Raw genomic sequence first — 25,620 nt, 5'->3', positions numbered from 1 at the left:
TAAGTGTCAGGAGTAAGTGACTCATATCTCACCTTGATCAACCAATCAAGGACTGTTAGGGCCGAGTAACCCACGTGGGACTCTGATGCCCATGGAACTTTCAGCCAATCAACGAGCTGAAGTTCCTCCAGGTAAAAACAGGCAACACAGAGAGCCTGAGAGATTCAGTAAGATTCAGTGGAGAATTCTGTGGACTTTTCTAAAGGGAATTCTAAGGAGAATTCCAGGGCAGGACGGCCCAGGAGCAGAAGGCTCCCAAGGGCAGGACATTCTCGCAGCGCGCCTCCTGACCATCCTGAGACTCATCCCGGACAACCACGGAACGGCCAGTGTGTCCGAGTGCCAGAACTTTCCTTTGTTCTAAGAGTCTAGAGCGGAGGTTGCCAGAGAGTAACCAGAGGATCCACCCGGGGTTAGCACCAGCAGCAGGCCTTGTGAACAGGTCAGAACTGTGGACAGCTGAATTACTATTCAGAACTAGCTCTTCATCAGAAACGAACCGGTCTTCTTCCTGACTTGCTGGGACCCACAGTCACCTTTTCTCCTGTACACAAACTGTGCTAGTTAAAGCCAACACTAACTAGCCAGTCAGTGAGCATCAGCAGCGCACATTCACAAGTCGCACAGCACAGCCTGGCATGGAGCCAGAGAGTGCAGATTGAACACCAACAAGCCTGCAACTGCTTCTTTGTGCCGGCAGGAGATCTGAATTCCCAAAGATTGGATGAGTATTCAACTTCACTGCATTACAGCTCGAGAATTCAATTGTTATCCCAACCAGTTGATATCAATTTAATTCCTAAGAGTTATGTACTTGTTTCGAGTATCTAATGTAGGAGTTATAACCAAGTTCATTTATGAAACGGTCTTAATGAATGATATACTGAACGTATGTCCTCTTGATATGTGTAACTCTTTGTAACTGATTGAATATATATATTTTTTTCTGATAACCCTCTCGATAAGATCTGTTAGGTTTATATGCATATTTTATGTATTAATAAATGTATCCTCGTGTATTAGTACCTGTGTGTGTGCGTTGTTTGAGTTATGTCGCATGGTTGGATTCTAAAGCCATCAAAAGAATCAATTTTGTGATTTACTGTTACAATTAATAATTGTCCCAGTAAATGCCCAAAGACTACAGAACTGGTGCCTTCAGAGAGCCAATACATTTACATTTTGGCTATGGCAACATTACACAATGAACACATTCTAGCCGTACATGCGAATATAGCATAAATGCACCAAGGGATTGGGTGAGCTCCCATCACAAAAAAAACTGTGAACCTGCACTACAGCGACCACAGTACAGTATGGAGAACAAGACCTTTTACGGGAAGAGACGGGGTGCTTCTGCCGCTCCAGCTTACAAAGAGCGAAGAGTAGGCAAATACAGCAGACTTCATCTGAAATATGCGATTACAGCGCATATTACAAGGTATTATTGCCGTTTTGAATTTTAAATTCAATTATAATTATTTCTTCGTAGCCTGTTCTTCAAGAAAACACCGCACGGGCGAAACGATCTTCGAAATCTACCACCAGGACAGTAAAAAAGAAAGCGGTAAGACGGTAAAAAAGAAAAGTTTATTTTGACTTCTGTTCCGCGACTGATGAATACTACTGTGTGACTTTATTTCTTACATGAATTATGTTATTTTGCCACAGGCCGTGGGTCTCTGCTCTCAGCCACTGGCCAGGGTGCCAACCTGTAGAAGCAGCACCTGTATGGAGACATTTCGGCAGCAGCGGGAGCAGTACGATGCATTACTGGGGAGGATTGGGAGGCTAGAGACACTCCTGAAAATGCAGAGGAAGGAGTCAGTATGTTCCAGCAGTCAAACAGTTGAGCAGCTGTCTCCCGAAAAGTGCCTCTCCCCGCCCCGCAGGTTGCAATGCCTGGCGGAAGCTCTGCCCCCCGCAGAGCGCACACCGCCTCAGGACACTCCATCCCGGCCTCTCCGTTCTCCATCGCGCAGGAATCTGTTGATGCTGTCCCCGCCGTCTATCTCCCCCAGGAAGCACAGCGGAATTCACAGACGCCAGTGGGACGAATAATTCTACCAGATGTCCAACTGCTACCCATCACTCAGGAGATGGAGGGGGGGTTGTACTTGCAGTGCATTGGCATAGATGGGAAAGCAAGAGACGACCGCTACGCCGCCCTCGTGTTTCGAAATCTTGTGACTTTTGAAATTTACTGGGGGTGGACCACGTCTGTAAATTTCGATGGGTCCAGAGGCAAAAGTGCCTTGCTTTGCAATCTCTGGGAAACCATTAGTAGCATGGTGAATCGGAGATTCTCAACCCTTGCTGCGTGTGACTGGAAAATAATTCATGATCGGATCAACGAAATGCTTCGTAGAAGGAGGTGCTCTTTTCCTCTAGTCTAACAGTCTGTCCACAAACAAAACATTCCTGTTAGACAAGAGGAATTGAAAAAAAACAATTTTGTCAATGAAAACCGGTGTGTGTGTCTCTCTCTGCTGGATGTCCCTCTCACTCTCTGCTGAATGAAAAAAAGCATTTAATTAAAAACGCATTTGCGATTGTCTGGTATTTACTTTGGTCCCTTCTAACTGTTTTTTCGGTCTACAGTATTGCTTTGAGACGCCACTTTTAAAGGTGATATGTAAAATAAAGTTTTTTATTATTGTTATAGAGAAACATGATCAGATTTTCCCTGGTTCAGAAAAAAGACGATTAAAATCTGTAATCTTTGCACTTGTATGTTATCGGAAAATACAATCAGTTTCTGCTTTGTGTAAGGATGGTGTGGCGCTCCTCAAAGCGCTTTACAGGATAAAAACAATAACAACAATAGTGGCTGGGCAAACGGTTTTTTTATCGAAATACAAAATGAGATACTGTATAATGATGTGCATGAACAAAGGTATACTGCAATTTTCCTTAGATCCGCATTAAAAAAATATTTTTTTTTGAATCCCCGGCGGAACACATTCCATAAGAATCAGCACGTTACTTCACGCTTTACAACACTTGCTGCGTGCGACTGGAAAATAATTTGTGATCGGATCAACGAAATGCTTCGGAGAAGGAGGCGCTCTTTTTTTCTAGTCTAACAGTCTGTCAACAAACAAAAGATTCCTGTTAGACGAGAGGAATTGAAAAAAAACAATTTTGTCAATGGAAACTGGTGTGTGTGTGTCTCTCTCTGCTGGATGTCCCTCTCACTCTCTGCTGAATGAATAAAAGCTTTTTATTAAAAACGCGTTTGCGTTTGCCTAGTATTTACTTTGGTCCCTTTTAACTGTTTTTCGATTTACTGTATTGCTTTGAGATGCCACTTTTAAAGGTGATATGTAAAATATTTTTTTTTATTATTATTGTTATAGAGAAACATGATCAGATTTTCCCTGGTTCAGGTGTAACATAACATTCAGAAATACAATCGAGAATAGTTTTGTGGTGTTTGTATAGATGAAACGTTCCTAAAACGTATAATGTAACAAAATTAAAGACAATTAAAATCTCTAATCTTTCCACTTCTATTGTATGTCATCGGAAAATACAAGAAGTTTCTGCTTTGTGTAAGGATGGTCTCAAAAAGTAATCTAAGTGGTGAGAAAGCTGTGCTCAATGTATTTAAGGGACTTAAAAGTAAAAGGAGATGCTTCATATTGCTTGACTAATTTTAAAAACTAAGTTATAAATGCAGACACTCCCTCTGTTCCGCACAGAGTGTAAATATCAAAATATACATTCGTCCCGGGCAGAGGCCGAAGAGCGCCCGGCTGGGGTGCGCGGGGAAGAGCAGGACAGGAGTGAAAGTGGTCAGGGCAGGGTTTAGGAAGGCGTACAGTCTGGGCAGGTATAGATTACACTTTTCTAAAACGTATTTGAAAAATAAAAACGATTACAATCTAATCCTTCCACGTTTGATCCCAAAATCCCAAGAAAAAAAAATCTAAACGGGTAGAAAGCTATGCTGAAAATTTATTTAGATACTTAGAAGACAAAGATACTGTATGAATTTATGTTGCATTAGTCTAATTATGATTAAAAAAACACATATAATTAAACACACGTTTGCGATTTAAATCAAAACACGATTTAAATCAATACAAATGTTTATATTGTAACACATACTGTCCAGCCTCCATTTCTCTATAAAAATTTACTCTATTACAAATTTACAATTTGTTGATAATAGAAATGTTAGGTTCTCTAAAGCTTTGTGATAGTTGACCCACCCAGGCAGCAAAAGATCAGCTGCACTTGTAAGATGCGACACCGAAGATATGATTAATAACCTTTTAAATCTGAAGGGAGATCTGAAGGAATCCCCCCCCCACACACACACACAATAGAAGCAGGAAGCGGATGCAGGGACCAGAAGGGAAGAAGGCGACTATTCATTTCTATCAAAAATGACTTAGAATCGATCATGTTGTGATATTTTGAAATATAAAAGTCAATTGATTGTCCATAATATTGCTATTCTATTTTTTCGAAGAAATGTTTGTTAAAAGAGAAGTCCAGCACCAGCTGGATTTGAACACACAACCTATGAGTTGGTAATCGGGCACGTAGACCAGTGGGCTACAAGGGAAGTTGCATGAAGAGGGAGGCAAAACAGCCCTACACAGCCCTGTCGCAGTACACGAATATAATCATATCGTTATTAATTTCTTGAGATACGCGATTCCATATTATATTCCCTTTTAATCAAATTCTAAAAGTATGCTTGTTGACTCCGGTATCACGTTAGTTAAAGACTTCGATGCTTAAAATGTTTAGGGAGAAATGGAATACTGGTGTGTATGTTTTCTTTAAAGTACCGAGACCAGCCATATACTGTATGTTTAAGTTCCAAAATTAATATTGTTTATGGCCTTCACACGCGTTGCAGTATGCTCCTATTTTTTTTATGCTCAGGCACTAAGATTTCCCTTCAGTGGTAAAATTCCATATAAATATTCAATACTTAAACGGGCACAGTTAAGACATTAAATATACATATGCATACTGTATACAGTACAGTTTGCATACGGTAATATGTTCCTAAATCAATCTCTTTTATGAGCATGTGAAAGGCATGGTGAATCGATTCTCAAAAATGACTGTACTTTGCATGATTGGAAACAAATGCGTGATTCCGAAATGCTGTGGTGTTACTTTTACAAAGATGGTCAATGAAAAAAAGAATGTGGACCAGGGCAATACTTTGAGTTTACACTTACAGCTTGTCCAAGGTCATTCATTATTAATACTATTAGTAATATCTTCGTTAAAGACTTTGATGGCGACAGCTCAAACATGAGAGGTTGAGGTTTATTAGCTCCACCTTGCGGAAATTCCGGATACTATTATTTTGCTTGCCGTATTATAGGAGAATTTACGGTAACTAGCGGTATTTACCGGTAACTCGCGGTAAACTGCGTACAGCGCACCGGAAAATAATGCGGTATCGCCCGCGCATTTTGAATGGCTGCATCTGTAACAGTATACAGTAACTATGTTCATATACAAACAGTAGCATGTTACATTATTAATTTGGGTGTCTCCTCTTGCCAGAAACCGCTAAATTGCATTTTGAGTGCGGTTTTTGACTTTTTTTTAAATTACAACCCATAAATAAGCTGATACTGTTTAGACTTTTAATTAATTTAAACTATTACAGCAGCACAATTTGCTTGTTCATGCAGATGGCTGGTGGCATGTTCCATAAGAGTTCGGTAATTAAAAACCATCAATATAATACTTTCAATAAAGTTGATGTTTTATCTAGGGGACTTTTAAACTGTGAAAACATGTCTGTCTTTCCGTGGGGGGAAGGGAATCTTATTCCTCACCTTCAACCTTATCGCTCTCCCTTTACTCTCACCATCTGATTAAGAATGAATAAAAGCATTGTATTTTTGTCTGGGTGCTGACAAAGTAAGCACTCTCTTTCTCCGCTGGCGTTTGTAATCGTTTTTATTTTTAAATACATTTTAGCAATGTCATTTATTTTAAAAATCTTAAGATTTCTATATTTATGTCTTTATTTAGTGGTTTCATTAGTGACAAAGGCTAAACTTTCTTGGAAAATTTGTATTTTATGTAAACCATTTTTGCTATTAATTCATTTAGGGCTTACTGACAGATTTGCTGTTTTTTATGCATGCCAAAACATTTCGGTGCTGTTGTCTCCACTTTAAAGGTACCTCTGTGCTGGAAGAATTTTACCTCAGAACGTTTTCCCAGCGTACATAGGCCCATCCCGGAATTTTGACTTCACTGTGTAATGAAGAAATATCAAAGACTACTTAGCATAGATAAAAAACCTTGGACTCCCATGGACAGTATCTTATACACATATCTTTTTCTGTTGTCTTTGTTGATCTCTTGAGGATCCTGCTTCTGCACCCCTGGGTGTTTCTCTCTCTCTCTCTCGCGCTGTTGGCTGGTGGGGGCTGTGTGTCTCTGGTCGGGTGTACGGGAGAGCCGGGCTGGCAGGTAGTGACGGAGAAGAAAAATAAAGGTTTTTACTTGCTTTAACTCTATCGAAGTCTGAGTTATTGTGTCCGTCCTATCCAAACCTGAAAGTATTACAATATGTATCTATATAGCAGGTGGTGTACAGCTTTTTAGTATAGATTAAACTTTTCTAAAATGTATTTTAAAAAAAACACACGATAGACGCAGGAAGCAGAAGCAGGGACAGTTGTCAGAAGAAAAGAAGGTGACTATTTGTTGTTATTAAAAATGACTTTAATTTGATCATGTTGTGATATTTAGAAATATAAAAACTCAATTAATTGTCCATAATATTACTATTCTATTTTTTCAAAGAAATGTTTGTTAAAAGCAAAGTAACAGCACCAGCTGGATTTGAACACACAATCTGTAGGTTACTAATCAGGCACATAAACCAGTAGATTACTGGGGAAGACACATGAAAAGAAGCGAAACAGCCCTACATAGCCCTGTCACAGTACACTAATATAATTGTATCGTTATTAATTTCTTTAGATACGAGATTCCATATTAAATTAGCAGAAATGCTTAAAACTACCACTTTTTTACACGCTATTTCACATGTTAAAGACTTCGATGCTTAAAATGTTTAGGGAGAAATGGAATACTGGTGGGTATTTACCGAGACCAGCCATATACTGTAATACTGTATGTTTGTGTTCCAAAATTAATATCATTTATGGCCTTCACATGCGTTATGCTCCTATTCTTTTTATGCACAGCTACTAAGATTTCCCTTCAGTGGTAAAATTCCATATAAATATTCAATACTAAAACGGGCACAGTAAAGACATTTAAATCAACCAACGCACCACGAGTGCCCTTGTCAGTCAACCAATCATGTACTGTGGTATTTTGCGTTATCGCGCATCACAATGCACGAGGCCATAGCCAATTACCTCCGGTACGTGTCTGTGCCGTGCACTTTGAATGGCTGCATCTGTAGGTACATTTATTCACCTTTTCTGGCAGTGTGAGAAAATTTAACACTACTGGAGTAATGTGCACTCTGTCATTGAACATATTTTGGGTATACATTTTACTATGTCTGCAGACCTCTATCTTCTACATAGCAATTATACTGTTAAATTTGATTAAGTCTCAGAGTGTTTATTTTCTATGTTGGTTCATTTTTGGAAGAAATGTATATTGCTACTATGGTCTGTCTCCAAAGTGCCAACTGTTGAAATGTGAAATTCTGAGGTAGCTACGTTTTTACCTCATACCTAAAAAAATAACATATGATCTCCATTCGAGACCTGAACATTTTTGGAAGATCTGGTCATCTCTTTGGTCTTACATTGAAAATCACCAATTCTAATGTCACTTTCTTCCCAGTAGTATTTTGGAATTCGAGGGCTATACAGTGCTGTTCCCATATACCACATTACATTAATTTGCAATCTGTTTTTTCCATTGTGTAACACTGGACATGATGCTGTCTTGCTGGCTATCTGATTGTTAATGATGGGTATGCTGTAAACTGAATTGGTGTTACTGATATTATAAAAAACAAATAAAAAGAATACTTTAAAAAATGCCACAAAACACCATTGTGTAGTGCCAGCCATGGAAGCGTGAGAAAGAGTTTTAACAGGCCATATATATGTGCTACTATAACAATGTTTTAGTGAATGGCAAATACAGATTACAGCAAGTCCTTGCGTTGACAACAGACTGCTGTGGTCACGTGGCATACTTTTTTACAATACCCAGATGTTCCTAGTGTAAGCACATGTTGTGTTTGCTCATCAAATACTCCAATAGAAATAGAATGCTGAACCATGTGAATGTCATTGTGTCTGTAATGAGGCCACAATACAATCACAAGTATCCACCTCTCTTGGGTTTGCAAATCATATGCTAAGAAAGCCTGAGCCATTACTGCCAGTTGTAAAGGGTCTTTCCCAGGAGCCTCTGATTACAGCAACTCTAGAGTTCCTCCCCGTAAATCTATCCATCCTCTCTTTTCTCTTTCTACCATTTCCTCAACTACAAGCTTACACCTTACACTTCTCAGCTTGACTTCTCTTCACTGGTACTTTGAGTACTCGAACTATACCGTTGTTTGCATTTATTACGGATGTAGCAGCTCCTTATGCTTGAGCTAACCCTAGATAGGTGGTTTTACTTACTGAGTCTATATCTCCCTTCGGGTTCCACAACTAATATGAATTACTCAGTAAGTTAGCAGAACCAAAGGTTCTAGTAATGTCTCCCACAAGCTCTGTCTAGCTTTTTGTTGGTTGTACTTTTTCCATCTAGTGGCAGGGGGCATCAATTCTCCCAGTCTTTTCTCTAATCATATATATGTTTTTGGGTTGCTTGCACTATGGTTAGTAGTATTTTATGCTTCCAAAACAATTGCTAGATTCAAATAGAGTGCTTGAACTGCCATTTTAACACCCCCCACTAATGTCAGGTTGAGTTGTTGTGAAACTATCCCAGAACTTGGGCCTTCCCAGAACGTGGGCCTATTTTTACTGAAACATGGCTAAAGGATAATGTTCTGGATATGGCCATTCAGCTAGATGGACAGACTTCCTTCCGCGTCTGTCAGGAAAATTTCAGAGACCAGTAAGTCTCACGGAGGTGGTTTGTTTATACAGTGCTGCAGTAGTCTCTAGTTACTGCTCACCACTAGTGGAATTTATTACAGTGAAGTGTCTGCCCTACTATTCACCAAGGGAAATTACTACGGTTATTATTGTGGCTGTGTACATCCCGCCCAGTGCTGACTATAAAAGGCACTGCGAGTCCTGTAAAGGGATCTGCAAATGATCTGAAAACTGTTCGTCCTGACAACTTTGTCATTGTTGGTGGCGAGTTCAATCACACGGATCTTAAGTCAGTTCTCCCTAAATTTTATCAGTATGTTAACTTTGCACCCAGGGGAGTGAACACACTAGACTTAGTTTATACAAACATCCATGAAGCAGTACAAGGCTGTTCCCCACCCCCACCTGGGCTCCTCTAACCACATCCCTGTTATGCTAATCCCAGCATACAGACTGCTGCTCAAATGTGGGAAGCTGCTACTTCCTCCCTTCCTCCCGAGGATCAGGTGCTTTGCCTGTCTGCAGCTGAAGTAAGGAGGATACTAGCCAAGGTTAATCCATGTAAGGCTGCTGGAGCCGATAATGTACCTGGTCGCGTACTCAAAGAATGTGCAGTACAGCTGGCTGATGTCCTCACAGATATTTTTAATATCTCCTTGTGCCAGGCAGTCATCCCTGTATGCTTCAAATCCAGCACCATTATACCAGTGCCAAAGAAGTCAGCAGTACCCTGCCTCGATGACTATTGCCCCGTGGTTCTCACACCAATTATCATGAAGTGCTTCAAGAGGCTAGTCATGAGCCACATAAAGTCCATTGTCCATTGTGGAAACAGCTGAAAAGATCATTGGACCCTCCCTCCCTTCCATTTCTGTCACATATCACAAACGTTGCTTACACAGGGCCTCCAGTATAGTAGATGACCCCTCCGACCCCTCCCATAAACTCTTTGCCCTCCTACTATCTGGGAAAAGATATCGTAGTGTACAGGCTAGCTCAACCAAACTCTGTAACAGCTTCTTCCCACAGGCTGTCAGGCTCCTCAACACCCTGGAATCTCCTTGTACCCACCTCAATTCCAAAAACAGGGTATAAATCCCTTTAGTGTGTTGTGTACGGATGCAGCCATTCAAAATGCACGCAAATACCCACAGATCACTGCGTTGTACCGTTGCACATGATTGGCTGGCCAAAATGACCAACAGGGTCACTCGTGGTGCAATGGTTGTTAGTGAAAAGATTTAATCATATCATTTCTTTACTGTGCATGTTTTCTTCCACTTAGTGTTGAATATTTATATGGAATTTTACAACTAAAGGGTAATTTTATTAGCTGAGCATATAAAGAAGAGGAGCATAATGTGACTGAAGGTCATAAACAATATTAATTTAGGAACATAAACATATTATGTAAACTGTATATGGCTGGATTTGGTAGTTTAAATAAAAAATACACACCAGTATTCCACTTTCGTCCTAAACATTTTAAGCTTCAATGTCTTTCATTTGGTTACATGTGGTTATTTTGGAAAAGTTTTTACGTGCTTATTCTGACTATATTAAGTATAAATACTTTATAAAAAGTTATAATGTTTAAGCCTTTTCTGCAAATACGCTCATTATAGCTGTAAACAAGAGCATACTTTTTAGAATTTGATAGGGAATATAATATTGAATCACATATCTAAAGAAATGAATAATGATATACTCTACTGTAAGTCGGTTGTTCAATCCCCGTTGTCGCCATGAGTTTTCTTTTAACAAATAAAAATGTCTTTGAAAAACTAAAATAGTAAATATTATGGACACTATATTGACATTTTTAGAATTTGATTAATACGGAATATAATATGGAATCGTGTATCTAAAGAAATTAATAACAATATAATGATATGCATATAGCTCAAATTATCCAGTATTACACTTTCTTTGTAAACATCTGCATCAATTTGATTCATTCACCCACGATTACTTGGAAACTTTTCGCCTAACCTTAAAGCTATAGCTTAAGTTATCAAGTGGCATGTTGGTGTAATGGCTTGGTTTGTGACTTGTATGCTTGAGGTCCATATTTCAAACCCAGCTCTCGCCATGAGTTTTCTTTTAACAAATAAACATTTCTTTGCAAATTTAAAATAGTAAATATTATTGACACTATAATGTATTTGTTGGTATTTCTTAATATCACAACACATTCAAAGTTAAGTGATTTATTAATTACAACTAATAATTGCAAACTGCTTGTATTTTAAAATTGTATTTTGGGGTTATTTGTCAATGTTTTCACAAACTTCAATTTATTAAACATTTATTTTTCAGACAGGGTGTTCCAGACCTCTGTTTAATTTTTGAAACTCCCTCTGTATTCCATGTTTTAACCTTTTCTATGAATACTTATCACTCGATATAGCAGTAAAAAAAACTCATACTCTTTAGAATCTGCTAAATAGAGAATATGATATGGAATCGCTTATCCAAATAAATTAATAGCGATATTAATTTAAGGATCTAAATATATGTATTTTTATAGCTGGTAGTATTACTTTAATTCACTTTCTTAGTAAACATGTTTTATTTTTATTTTGACTCATTCATGCATGATTACTTACAAAACATTTTAAGCTTGTGAATATCACAGAGCCTGCAACCTACAGGTTTGAAGATTGCAAATTGTGAAAAAATGTACAGCTTTTATTTAAACAATATCTAGTACCTGGTTGCATTTTTAGAAACCTTAGTTTGAATAAAGTGGATCCCATGTGCAAGTGACTTCATAACGTGAGAACATATTATGCTATATTTTTTATGCATCAGTTTAAGCCTTCTAGTATCTCAAAAAAAATAAAAAATGTAACATAATATTGTGTGACGTGATGGGCAACTGATTCTTTTCATTTTAAAGAAAATAAAAAATAAGAAAAAATAACTTGTCTTCCTAAAACAGATCTTGCATGATTTTAAAACTCATAAAAAACAGGTGATTTTCCTTGTGATCAGCTTTATAATCTTTGTGTAAGCTGTAAGTTTTTTTTAACTTTTTCATTAAGCATTTTAAACACTTTAATTTTGTAAAGGCAACAGGCATTTCATAGAAATACAGTACAATTTAATTCTCCTCTCTTCCCATGGTGTGAAGCAAATTAGCAGGTAGCTGAGAAAATAGCACACTGCCAACTGAACTCAGTCAGGGAAGAGGCGGCACCGTAAGGAGACCGTTCTGCAGCTTGCAGTGTTTTTGCCACTAAGAGTGTCTGCTTTTAAAACTTAAAAATGGAATGTGAAGCATTAGTTTTCATTTTAAATCTTTTAATTATCATTGAACAGCTTTCTCAACAAACTTATTGTACTTTCTAATGACATTACACATGGGAAGATTATACATTTTAATTATTTTAAATTTTTGTAAAATAAATTTTAGAAAAGTTTCATCTACACAAATATCACAAACTATTTTCCATTGTATTTTTTTAATGTTATTTCACTTTCTTAGAAAATGATAAAATATAACTAAAATAACTTTTTATGAAGTACAGAATATAAGCTTAATAATGTTAGAACATTAAAACCAGAACACATTGTACGTTATCAAGTTAAAGACTTTGATGCACTTTTGTCCACCTGAGCAATATTGCTTTAATAAAATATACTGAATTTTTAATGTTTAATGATTAACATGCTGTAATACACAGTTTAAAATTATTAAAAGTCTATACAACTTAAATTCTTAATTGGAAAATGATTGTCCCGCAGCAGTTACCGGGATTCAAAACCAGGAGTTTTTTGTCGACAACTCAAATGCTGTACATGAGACGTTAAGCTTTATTAGCCCCATCTGGCGGATACTTTTATCCTATTTCAAACAACATGCAGTAGGATGTGTTATATTGCGCCACGTCCACCATGTTTTAATGCAACATACCTCGCTCATTTTGAATGGTTGGATCTGTAGATTATTCAAGGTGTTAAGATTCAAAGACACCAGAGGGGGATTTCACAAAATGAGATTTATCAGTTACCTGGATAACTTTAGACCAGTTATTGTAATTGTCTGACATTAAAACTGCTGTCAGCAGTGTCAATGTAGCCAGGATTTGTATTTGAGGTGGTAGGACAAAACCAGGACAAAACACTGATTCCAAGAAAAAAAAAGAAGAAATTTCATGAAAGCTGAGAGTGTCAGTATTTGACAAATCCACTCAAGCACAGAACTTTGCAGCCACCTGCCAAGAACTTGGCACTTCAAATTCTTATGCATGTACTCCCCTACTAAAGTATTTCTGATGCTCTTTTCAGGCAAAAAGCAAAATATATCACTTCTGAAAACCAGAACAATCAACTAAATACACCAAAAACATTTCTCTTAATGAGAATACCACCTGTTCTTTTCATTTGAAGATAACTAATATGATAAAATGCATGTGGGAATATAATAGAAAAGGGCTTCACTTACAGTATTTCATTGAAAATGTTTGTGTTACAATTGCTAGGAAGAGCAGCAATAGAGTATGCAAAATACCTTTGGAAAGTAGAGTCTTGCCACAACATCAAAAAGTTTATGCTGCTTACTGGGCTGGTCAAATATGTCCTTGATGAAGCCTGCCTTATACAAAGGGGATGTTCAGCCTACAGATGACTTCTCAAACGCGCCAAGGCTCCAGTTATAACTGTAAAAACATGGACCAAAGAGGCAGAATCAATACTACAGGACTGTTTTGAGTGCACAGACTGGAGTGTGTTCAAAGATGCTGTCTCCCACGGATCCCATGTATGCATCAGCAGTCACCAGCTACATCAGCAAATGTGCTGATGATGTTGTGAGCGTTAAAAAGATACGCAAACTCCAGAATTAAAAACCTTGGATGAACACTGAGATCCGCTCCCTGCTCAAAGCCCATGATGCAGCCTTCAAATCTGGTAATGAGGAAGAACTGAGAGGGGCTAGGAAAAAATTAAGAGCTGGCATAAAATCTGCCAAGAAACAGTACACATCCCAGATAGAACACCACTACAACACCAACGCTAACCCACGATGCATGTGGCAAGAAATAAATCCCATCACAAGTGTAACATGACCAGGGGAAGGGTCATTCATAACAGGTATTTTCGGAATTACCTACTTAAAATACTAGATATGGACCTTAGCAAAATGGCTGCCAAAAAGAATCAGCTGACTGGTAAATGGAAAGGGTCCACCCTGAGAAACAATGAGACGCATCAGGAATCGAAATATAAGTGCCCCGGAGGCAGTGAACAGGGTAGAAGCCGATAAGGTGAATGTGGTTTGAAGGAAAAGAGAGGAAAGAGGTGTATGTTAAAGATTGGGCTAAAGAAATAGACTACTGAAAGGAGAACAGGTTTATGGTTTTTGAATTACGGACACTGGATAAGGATACATCGCGGATTGGCTTTATTACGGACTTTTGGAACTCGGATCGGATCAGGATTAAGGGAACGAATTACGGACTGTGTTTGGAAGATAGTTGGAAGAAGAAATGCCACGAAACTCAGGAAAGAAAAGTGTGGTGTGAGTACTACTTTCATTTACATAAACTTTCCCCCGGAGACACCACACAAGCTACAAGAGCAAAACAAGCCCTGTAAGCGCTACTGACCCCTCTCTTCCAAACAAGCTTAACACCTTCTACGCACGCTTCGAAGCTCAAAACCTGAACCAACCATCTGGACCACTGACTCCCCTGCCACCCCACCTCCCACACTATCCAAGCTAGATGTATGGAAATCACTAAGTAGAGTGAACACACATAAAGCTGCTGGACCTGATAGTGTCACTGGCCTGGTACTCAGAACATCTGCCTGGCAGATAGCTGATGTCTGTACTGACATCTTCAACCTGTTCTTGGCCCAGGCCTCTATACCTAGCTGCTTCAAGACGACCACCATCGTGCCAGTACCAAAAAACTCAGCCCCCACATGCCTGAACGACTACCGCCCTATTGCACTCACCCCCATCATAATGAAGTGCTTTGAAAAACTACTTATTCCACACATTAAAGCCAGCATTCCAAAAACACTGGATCCTCTCCAGTTTGCCTATCACACAAACCGCTCCACAGAGGATGCTATCTCTATAGCTTTACACACCACACTAACCCACCTGGATAAAAGGAACACCTATACAAGAATGCTGTTCATTGACTTTAGCTCAGAATTTAACACCATCATACCCATAAAACTTTCTACCAAACTCAGGACTCTAGGTTTAGATACAACCCCCTGCAGCTGGATTCTAGACTTCCTATACCAGCAGACCCCAGACTGTCAGGATTGGCAACCTCACCTCCAATACACTCACCCTTAACACTGGTGCCCCTCAAGGCTATGTGCTCAGCCCACTGCTTTACTCCCTGTTCACCCACGACTGTACTGCCAAGTCCAGCACAAACACCATCATTAAGTATGCTGACGATACCACAGTCGTGGGCCTGATCACTGACAATGATGAGACTGCCTACAGGGAGGAGATAAAACAACTTGCAGACTGGTGCTAAACCAACAATCTATGTCTCAACATCAGCAAAACCAAAGAGCTGTTTGTTGACTTCAGGAGACAAGGAAAAGTCCACTCCCCCTTCTACCTTGAAGGCTCTGCGGTGGAGATGGTGAATAACTTCAAATTCCTAGGTGTTCACATCTCTAAGGACCTTACATAGACACTGAACACCTCCAGTCTGATCAAGAAGGCACAACAGCGGCTGTACTTCCTGAGAAGGCTGAAGAAAATACACCTACATTCACAGATCCTCACCAACTTCTACAGATGTACAGTGGATAGCATACTGACCAGCTGCATCACAGTCTGGTACGGCAACTGCACCGCATCCGACCAAGACACTACAGCGGGTGGTCAAAACTGCCAAACACATCATCGGCAGTGCCTTACCATCTATCCACAAAATATATAAACACCAGGAGTCTGAAAAAAGCCAACAAAATTATGTCTGACCCCACTCATCCCATTCATAACTTGATAGCTCCCCTACCATCTGGCAGAAGGTTCCAGTCACTCCAGTCGCACACAACTAGACTCCAAAATAGCTTCTTCCCCAGAGCTGTCAAGTTGGTGACGCCCCCACTCCCTCACATCATATTATGATCTCTCTTAACATCTTCCTGTACCCACAATGACTGTACTCCTACACCACTACACACACATGTAAGCCAAAATTGTACTGTCGCCTCGATAGCCTAGTAAAACTGTACCGGTCGTAATATTTAATATTTATTAATTAACCATACTATTTTTAACCATACCATATTATTCCAAGAATAACCCTGCACTGTTTTTGTCCTGTTATATTTTCTCTGTTTGCGGAATTTTGCACAGTTTTGATTACTTGATTTCATGTTATTTATGTTATGTTATTACACATTACTCTTATTGCTATTGTGTTACTGTCTATTGTCTTATCTTCTGTCCTATTTATATACTGCACCTGAGTAACTAATGAGAAACACTTTTCATTATACTATGCACCTGTGTAAGTATAATGATAATAAAGTTGAATTGAATTGAATTGAATGTTAAATTTAATTTGATAAATATAAGTAGTCCTCTGTAGGAGAAAAAGTCCTATGTAGGAGTTTATGAATTACTAATTAGGAGATAAAAAGTCCTAATTGGAAGAAAGAAGTCCTATGTACAAGTTTTAATTTTCTCATGGCACATGGAAAATGCTATTAAAACAACTACGTCAATTTTTTCCAAAATAATTACAACAATTGACAAAATTAGGAAATTCAAAATTCATTTTTTTAAACAAAATAGAATACTGTTGTGTATGTTTTTATTTTCAACTATCACTACCAGCTGTATGAGTATGTTATATATTGTTACAAATAGCTGGTTACAAAAATGGTGAATAACAGAAAATGACTCAGCATATTACAACATTGCTACATTACATACAGATGTAGCCATTCAGAATGCACATTAAAACCCCGCAGCGTCTTACAGGGACTGCACTTTACCGCGGCATGTTCAACCGGTAAAACCCCGTAATGCGGGTTTGGGGCTGCAGGTTTTTGTGGCACTTAATTTGCTGGCCAAAGATTATCGACCAGTGGCTATTGTGGAACGTTAGATGTTAGCGAAATGACTGCTTCATTCAATCTTTCTACTGTGCATGTTTATATCCGCTTAATATGGAATATTAATAAAGGGAACTTTTGGTAGCTGAGCATAAAAATAAGAGGAGCATAACATCTCTGAACGTCATAAACAATATTATTTTAGGAATATACAGTGCCTTGCGAAAGTATTCGGCCCCCTTGAACTTTTCAACCTTTTGCCACATTTCAGGCTGCAAACATAAAGATATAAATTTTTTATTTTATGTGAAGAATCACCAACAAGTGGGACACAATTGTGAAGTGGAACGAAATCTATTGGATTTTTGAAACTTTTTTAACTAATAAAAAAATGAAAAGTGGGGCGTGCAAAATTATTCGGCCCCTTTACTTTCAGTGCAGCAAACTCACTCCAGAAGTTCAGCGAGGATCTCTGAATGATCCAATGTTGTCCTAAATGACTGATGGTGATAAATAGAATCCACCTGTGTGTAATCAAGTCTCTGTATAAATGCACCTGCTCTGTGATAGTCTCAAGGTTCTGTTGAAAGCGCAGAGAGCATCATGAAGACCAAGGAACACACCAGGCAGGTCCGTAATACTGTTGTGGAGAAGTTTAAAGCCGGATTTGGATACAAAAAGATTTCCCAAGCTTCAAACATCCCAAGGAGCACTGTGCAAGCGATCATCTTGAAATGGAAGGAGTATCAGACCACTGCAAATCTACCAAGACCTGGCCATCCCTCTAAACTTTCAGCTCAGACAAGGAGAAGACTGATCAGAGATGCAGCCAAGAGGCCCATGATCACTCTGGATGAACTGCAGAGAACTACAGCTGAGGTGGGAGAGTCTGTCCATAGGACAACAATCAGTCTTACACTGCACAAATCTGGCCTTTATGGAAGAGTGGCAAGAAGAAAGCCATTTCTCAAAGATATCCATAAAAAGTCTTGTCTAAAGTTTGCCACAAGCCACCTGGGAGACACCCCAAACATGTGGAAGAAGGTGCTCTGGTCAGATGAAACCAAAATCGAACTTTTTGGCCACAATGCAAAACGATATGTTTGGCGTAAAAGCAACACAGCTCATCACCCTCAACACACCATCCCCACTGTCAAACATGGTGGTGGCAGCATCATGGTTTGGGCCTGCTTTTCTTCAGCAGGGACAGGGAAGATGGTTAAAATTGAGGGGAAGATGGATGCAGCCAAATACAGGACCATTCTGGATGAAAACCTGTTGGAGTCTGCAAAAGACCTGAAACTGGGACGGAGATTTATCTTCCAACAAGACAATGATCCCAAACATACAGCAAAATCTACAAAGGAATGGTTCACAAATAAACGTATCCAGGTGTTTGAATGGCCAAGTCAAAGTCCAGACCTGAATCCAATCGAGAATCTGTGGAAAGAGCTGAAAACTGCTGTTCACAAACGCTCTTCATCCAACCTCACTGAGCTCGAGCTGTTTTGCAAGGAAGAATGGGCAAGAATTTCAGTCTCTCGATGTGCAAAACTGATAGAGACATACCCCAAGCGACTTGCAGCTGTAATCGCAGCAAAAGGTGGCTCTACAAAGCATTAACGCAAGGGGGCCGAATAATTTTGCACGCCCCACTTTTCATTTTTTTATTAGTTAAAAAAGTTTCAAAAATCCAATAGATTTCGTTCCACTTCACAATTGTGTCCCACTTGTTGGTGATTCTTCACATAAAATAAAAAATTTATATCTTTATGTTTGCAGCCTGAAATGTGGCAAAAGGTTGAAAAGTTCAAGGGGGCCGAATACTTTCGCAAGGCACTGTAAATATATTGTTACAAATGGAGGGTTACAAATTGGTGAAATTCAGGAACTGATAAAGCATTTTTTTGTCAATAAGTAAAATAATTATTCATAATGCCCAACTTGTAAGTGATTTCTAGCAATATACCCAAGCGGCTGGTATAATTAGAGCCACATGAATTCTTTGTTCTCTGGCACAGCTTTGCTGAGAGGAGTAACAATCCAAATACACTTGGTTAAACAAATATTTATTACAATGACAAAACACAAACTATACTACACACCAGTTAATTTATGTACAGAATTTTCAAACAAGACATTTCAGAGGCATTCTTGTAACCCAAGAAAAACCCAGACTGCTATTAAGCATTAAACTCTTAATATGCCTAAAGAGGCCACACAAGAGATGAGCTGTCTTCTAACTAAACAGAATGCAACCTGCAGTTAAATATCTCCCTCTCTGGACCCCAGATGCCACAAAATATCTCTAACCATAAAATTGCACCCTAAACTGAAAAGATGTTCCTAAATGTGGTATCTCTTACCCAGGAAACCCAAGTTTCCTAAAAACACAGAATAGCACGCTCTCTCTGACAAGGTTCAAATACGTAGCTTCAGTCAGGTTTGATTTGGATGATCAAGAAGTAAGGGCTGCTTAACAATACAATATGCCAGGAAATGTGTTAGATGCATTAGCAAGTTAATGCAATTCCATTGAAAAGCTGGGCGTGATTTTCTCACCCAGCCTCAGCTGCAGACAGCAGATAATTGATTTCTTACTTGATTTGCTGATCTGTAAGGTTGTTGGGCACAGTGAATGTGAGTTCTGTCTTGCATTGTAAGATTGTGAATAAATCAAAGTATTTTATAAAACATGCGTTTGAGATTTTAATCAAGATGGGGGTAATGGGGACTCTCTATTTTACTCTATATTATAAAATTAACATGAAACAAAAAATAAAAATAAGATACAATCTATAGACATATTACAGACATTTACACCAAAGATATATCATAAAACATTTACATATACTGTCAATGTATTACTTTAAATTACTGTAAATATATGACAAATATATTACTTTATTTTATATAGCACCTATAATAGTGGCATCTCAAAGCAATGCAGGATTCTGGCTGTCAAATTCTGAACATATTAGAGATTGCTCAGTGTGTATTCAAATACCCCAGTAAACAGGATGTGCATTTATTAATTCTATAAAAAAAGCCTTTCTTGATTTCCCTAGTTTTGTCATGCCCTCTGGAGCCAGAGGGCGCTTCTACTCTGTCCTGTTTCTAGTTTCCTGTGTTTTGCTGTCCTTCCAGTGTCTCTCTCTGGGGCTTTATATTTCCAGCTCTCTCATTCACCTTTGCTCAGCATTGATGTTTGGATGTGCTGAAACCCGCCTAGTACCAGGTTGCCCCACATCTGCTGCCTGAGGGCATTGGTTTCTATACGACTCCTGAACTGCTGACCTTGGGCTAATGCCCTGTTCTGCCGCTACGCATATGGGTCTTTTTTCGCTCTCCTGCTTCTCCACAGTTCGTCCCTTCCAACATTCATGACAGAATGCTGAGCCTCCTACTGACCCTGTGAGCGGCGCTTTTTTTGTTTTTTCACAGTTTTTTTTTTCTCTCAGCTCTCCTATTCATATCGTGGGATGCTTTTTTCTGACTCCTGTGCCTGTGAGTGAGCTGTGGCCTGGCTTTCCTCGGGTTGTCATTCCAGCATCCGTGATTGAATGTTGAGCTGGCCCTATCACTCCTGTCATCCATGCCTGTGAGCAGACCGTGTGCCTGGCCTTCCTCAGGTTGTCCACTCCGATATCAGCTACAGATGCAGCCATTCAAAGTGCAAGGTACAGACACGTACCGAAGGTAATAGGCTGCGGTATCGCGTATCATGACGCAAGATGACGCGGTACGTGATTGGTTGACCGACAGGGGCACTCGTGGTCCGTTGGTCTGTCGTAGAAACGTCTTTACTGTGCCCGTTGTAGATATTGAATTTTACCACTGAAGGGAAATCTTAGTATCTGAGCATTAAAAGAATAGGAGCATACTGTAACGCGTGTGAAGGCCATAAACTATATTAATTTTGGAACATAAACATACAGTATATAGCTGGTCTTGGTACTTTAAAGAAAAAAATACACACCAGTATTCCATTTCTCCCTAAACATTTTAAGCTTCGAAGTCTTTAACTAACATGATACGGGAGTCAACAAGCATACTTTTAGAATTTGATTAAAAGAGATATATTATGGAATCGCGTATCTAAAGAATTTAATAACGGTATGATTATATTCTTGTACTGCGACAGGGCAGTGTAAAGCTGTTTCGCCTCCCTGTTCATGCGAGTTGTCTTGTAGCCTACTGGTCTAGGTGCATGACTAACAATGCACAGGTTGTGTGTTCGAATCCAGCTGGTGCTGGACTTTTCTTTTAACAAACATTTCTTCAAAAAAATAGAATAGCGATATTATGGACAATCAATTGACTTTTATATTTCAAAATATCGCAACATGATCGATTCTAAGTCATTTTTGATAGCAATGAATAGTCACCTTCTTCCCTTCTGACAGCGGTTCCTGCTTCTATTGTGTGTGAGTGTGCAACAGAATATTTTTTTATAGAAAAATGGAGGCTGGACAGTATGCTTTACAATATAAACATTTATATTGATTTAAATCGTGTTCTGATTTAAATCGCAAACGCGTGTTTAATTATGTGTTTTTTAATCATAATCAGGGTAATACATTTCTACATTTTCTGTATGAACCAGCTTAGAGGTTCATACAGAAAGACAGCTTGTGTTTAAATTGAGTGTAAGGTAATTTTACTTACACTCAATTCCCTTACACAAAGCAGAAGGGAAATCTTCTGCCCCTTATGCAAAACCCTTATGCAAAACCAAACCCTCCTCCCATCCCAGTTTACCCTCTTTATCATTCTCAAAATATACCTCGATTTTCAACTTAAAGCATTACTGCTTACTGGGTTTTTGAGGGGGGGTGTCTTTCGCTGGAAATCTCGCCTGCCTCCACTACTCAACCCCCTCTCTCCCGGAGTGCTGGCTGTGACGAATTAAACCGGTTTCAAAGGTATTCAAAGTAGGAAGTACAGTGTTAAGTGGTAGCTGGGCTACTCCCTCAATACAATCGCTTTAACATGCTAATGCATTGGTTTAACAGTACGCTGGGCAAACGTTCTGAGGTCAAATTCTTCCAGCACGGGGGTACCTTTAAAGCGGAGACGACGGCACCGAAATGTTTTGGCGCGCCTTCTCTTTAAAGCCCTGGCCAAATATGAAGACAGTACGTACAGTTATAATTCAAACGGAATTAAAAACTACATATCCCAGTTACCATGGTGGTGCTTGTGATCATTGTGTTGAACCAACGAAACAGGGCGAAAAATCAGTCACATGACTTTGGGGCAGAGTTTCAAAACCTTAACCTATCAGCAACAAAGTGAAATTTACACGATAGGCTACCCCAAACTGTCAGTTACACGACTGTGTATGTCGCTTAAGCCACTCCTATTTGCCATTGTAGTTATGGAGTTTTGGCGAGAAGACCCGCCCCCCGGGTGCCTGATTTGCCGCCATCTTTAACCGCTTCGTGTCCGAATTGTAGTAGCTACGCGTACGAAATAAAGTTCATCCCAGCTACAAAACATATATATTTTTGTGGTAAGAGGGAGCAAAACATCAGTACTTACTGCTATTAATTAGTGTACGATTTATAGTTGAAATCTGAGCCTAAATATAAAGTTAAAATCTCGACAAAGCAATGTAGGAAATACAGAGAAAATACAGAGAACCTTTCTTTTCAGAAGACTTAGTGTCTGTATCTGCTTCATTTTCCAATTTTGGTAGCACCTCTAACTGCTTGTCTTTCTTATATGTATTTACTTTGTAATCTGTGGTCCTTTTGTTTTTTTTGTTTTTATATCTACTGTATTGCTTTGAGATGCCACTTTTAAAGGTGATATATAAAATAAAGTTTTTTATTATTGTTATAGAGAAACATGATCAGTTTTCCCTAGTTCAGATAAAAAGATCTAAAGCATACTAGTTTGTCACTCTTCTCATTCCCTTCGCTAAATAACTTTTCATACTAATCTGATCAATCTAACTGCCAGTTTTCTGTGCTTTCTCTATCCTGCTAGATTTGCAATTATTCTGAAAATTTTCTTCTTGAATTAACTCATTTCTAAATACCTTTTTTCACTGTTAACATCTTGCAGCAACTCTGCAACAAAATATACACTTAGCACAGTTCATCCTGCTACCAACATTGAATTAAAAAAATCTTATGAGTTCTATATTTATGTCTTTATTTAGTGGTTTCATTAGTGACAAATACTTAACTTTCTTGGAAAAATGTATTTAATGTGTTGCGGAAAAAACTGACTTGCTTTAACAAAGTATGTTTACAAATCCTTTCACCTGGCAATCTACCTGAATGCCCAACTATCTGAGAAGCCCTCCATGAAACCATGGTTGCTATTAATTCATTTAGGGCTCATTAACATAATTGCTGTTTTGTATGCATGCTAATTTCTGATTCCTCACTCTGTTTCATGTTTATAGATAAGACTATTGATTGCGAAGGGAAATTGATGTACATGTTTGCATGTTCTTTTGTAACATACACCTTTTTGTGATTTTTTTGTATATCTAAGCAAGTGTTCCTGCATCCCTCTTCTGCACTATAGGCATGGCTTTTTTTCTGTTTGCTCAATTTCTAAAACTTTTTGCTAATGTGCATTTTTGTATTTTTTACACCTCTAGCACTTTAACATCCTGAATTTTCATTTGCCTTAATTTGTAGAATGAATTTGAGTTTTAGCCTTAAAAATCTTAAGTTTTCACTATCTTTTGTTTCTTGTCCTACAACTGTTATTATTGATCACCGAATTATTGTACTTGACATGACTTCATTCAGCCTTTCCTGAACGTCTATGACAGGCAGAGAGAGTGCTGTTTCTGGTGCGATCTTTTACAGCTGACATTTCACTGTTTTAAACGAACAAGAAATTAGATTGCTCATAAATCACTTATTCTATATAAATACAGCGTAATTGCCCTCCGAAAATCCTCTTTTTCTTGTTCGTTTTAGAAACCTTGATCGAAACTGATTATATAATTATACGAATTACACTAATATAATTATATCTTATTAATTTCTTGAGATACGCGATTCTTTTAATACAGTCTTTGCTGTGATCTAGAGGATCCTTGTGATATTTCGAGCTCTGGTTGAATGATAAGTGTCGCAGTTTAAATCATTTTCGTAGTTAGAAATTATGGAACGCTCTGTTAAAAGCAAGGGAGTTTTTATGTCCGTTGCAGTTCTTTTGCAACATGAATAAAATTAAATTGTTATTAATTTCTTGAGATAAGCGATTCCATATTATATTCCCTTTTAATCAAATTCTAAAAGTATGCTTGTTGACTCCGGTATCACGTTAGTTAAAGACTTCGATGCTTAAAATGTTTAGGGAGAAATGGAATACTGGTGTGTATGTTTTCTTTAAAGTACCGAGACCACCCATATACTGTATGTTTAAGTTCCAAAATTAATATCGTTTATGGCCTTCACACGCGTTGCAGTATGCTCCTATTCTTTTTATGATCAGGCACTAAGATTTCCTTTCTGCTTTGTGTAAGGATGGTATCAAAAGCAATCTTAAGTGGTGAGAAAGCTGTGCTCAATGTATTTAAGGGACTTTCGAAACTTTGCCCCAAAGTCATGTGACTGATTTTTCGCCCTGTTTTGTTGGTTAAACACAATGATCACAAGCACCACCATGGTAACTGGGATGTGTAGTTTTTAATTCCGTTTGAATTATAACTGTACGTACTGTCTTCATATTTGGCCAGGGCTTTAAAGAGAAGGCGCGCCAAAACATTTCGGTGCCGTCGTCTCCGCTTTAAAGGTACCCCCGTGCTGGAAGAATTTGACCTCAGAACGTTTGCCCAGCATACTGTTAAACCAATGCATTAGCATGTTAAAGCGATTGTATTGAGGGAGTAGCCCAGCTACCACTTAACACTGTACTTCCTACTTTGAATACCTTTGAAACCGGTTTAATTCATCACAGCCAGCACTCCGGGAGAGAGGGTGTTGAGTAGTGGAGGCAGGCGAGATTTCCAGCGAAAGACACCTCCCCCTCAAAAACCCAGTAAGCAGTAATGCTTTAAGTTGAAAATCGAGGTAGATTTTGAGGATGATAAAGAAGGTAAACTGGGATGGGAGGAGGGTTTGGTTTTGCATAAGGGTTTTGCATAAGGGGCAGAAGATTTCCCTTCTGCTTTGTGTAAGGGAATTGAGTGTAAGTAAAATTACCTTACACTCAATTTAAACACAAGCTGTCTTTCTGTATGAACCTCTAAGCTGGTTCATACAGAAAATGTAGAAATGCATTACCCTGATTATGATTAAAAAACATAATTAAACACGCGTTTGCGATTTAAATCAGAACACGATTTAAATCAATATAAATGTTTATATTGTAAAGCATACTGTCCAGCCTCCATTTTTCTATAAAAATTTACTCTGTTGCACACACACACACAATAGAAGCAGGAACCGCTGTCAGAAGGGAAGAAGGTGACTATTCATTGTTATCAAAAATGACTTAGAATCGATCATGTTGCGATATTTTGAAATATAAAAGTCAATTGATTGTCCATAAT

Source organism: Lepisosteus oculatus, chromosome 1 (genome assembly GCF_040954835.1).
Source record: "Lepisosteus oculatus isolate fLepOcu1 chromosome 1, fLepOcu1.hap2, whole genome shotgun sequence".
Classification (NCBI taxonomy): Eukaryota; Metazoa; Chordata; class Actinopteri; order Semionotiformes; family Lepisosteidae; genus Lepisosteus; species Lepisosteus oculatus.
Note: the sequence above shows the minus strand (reverse complement) of the source record.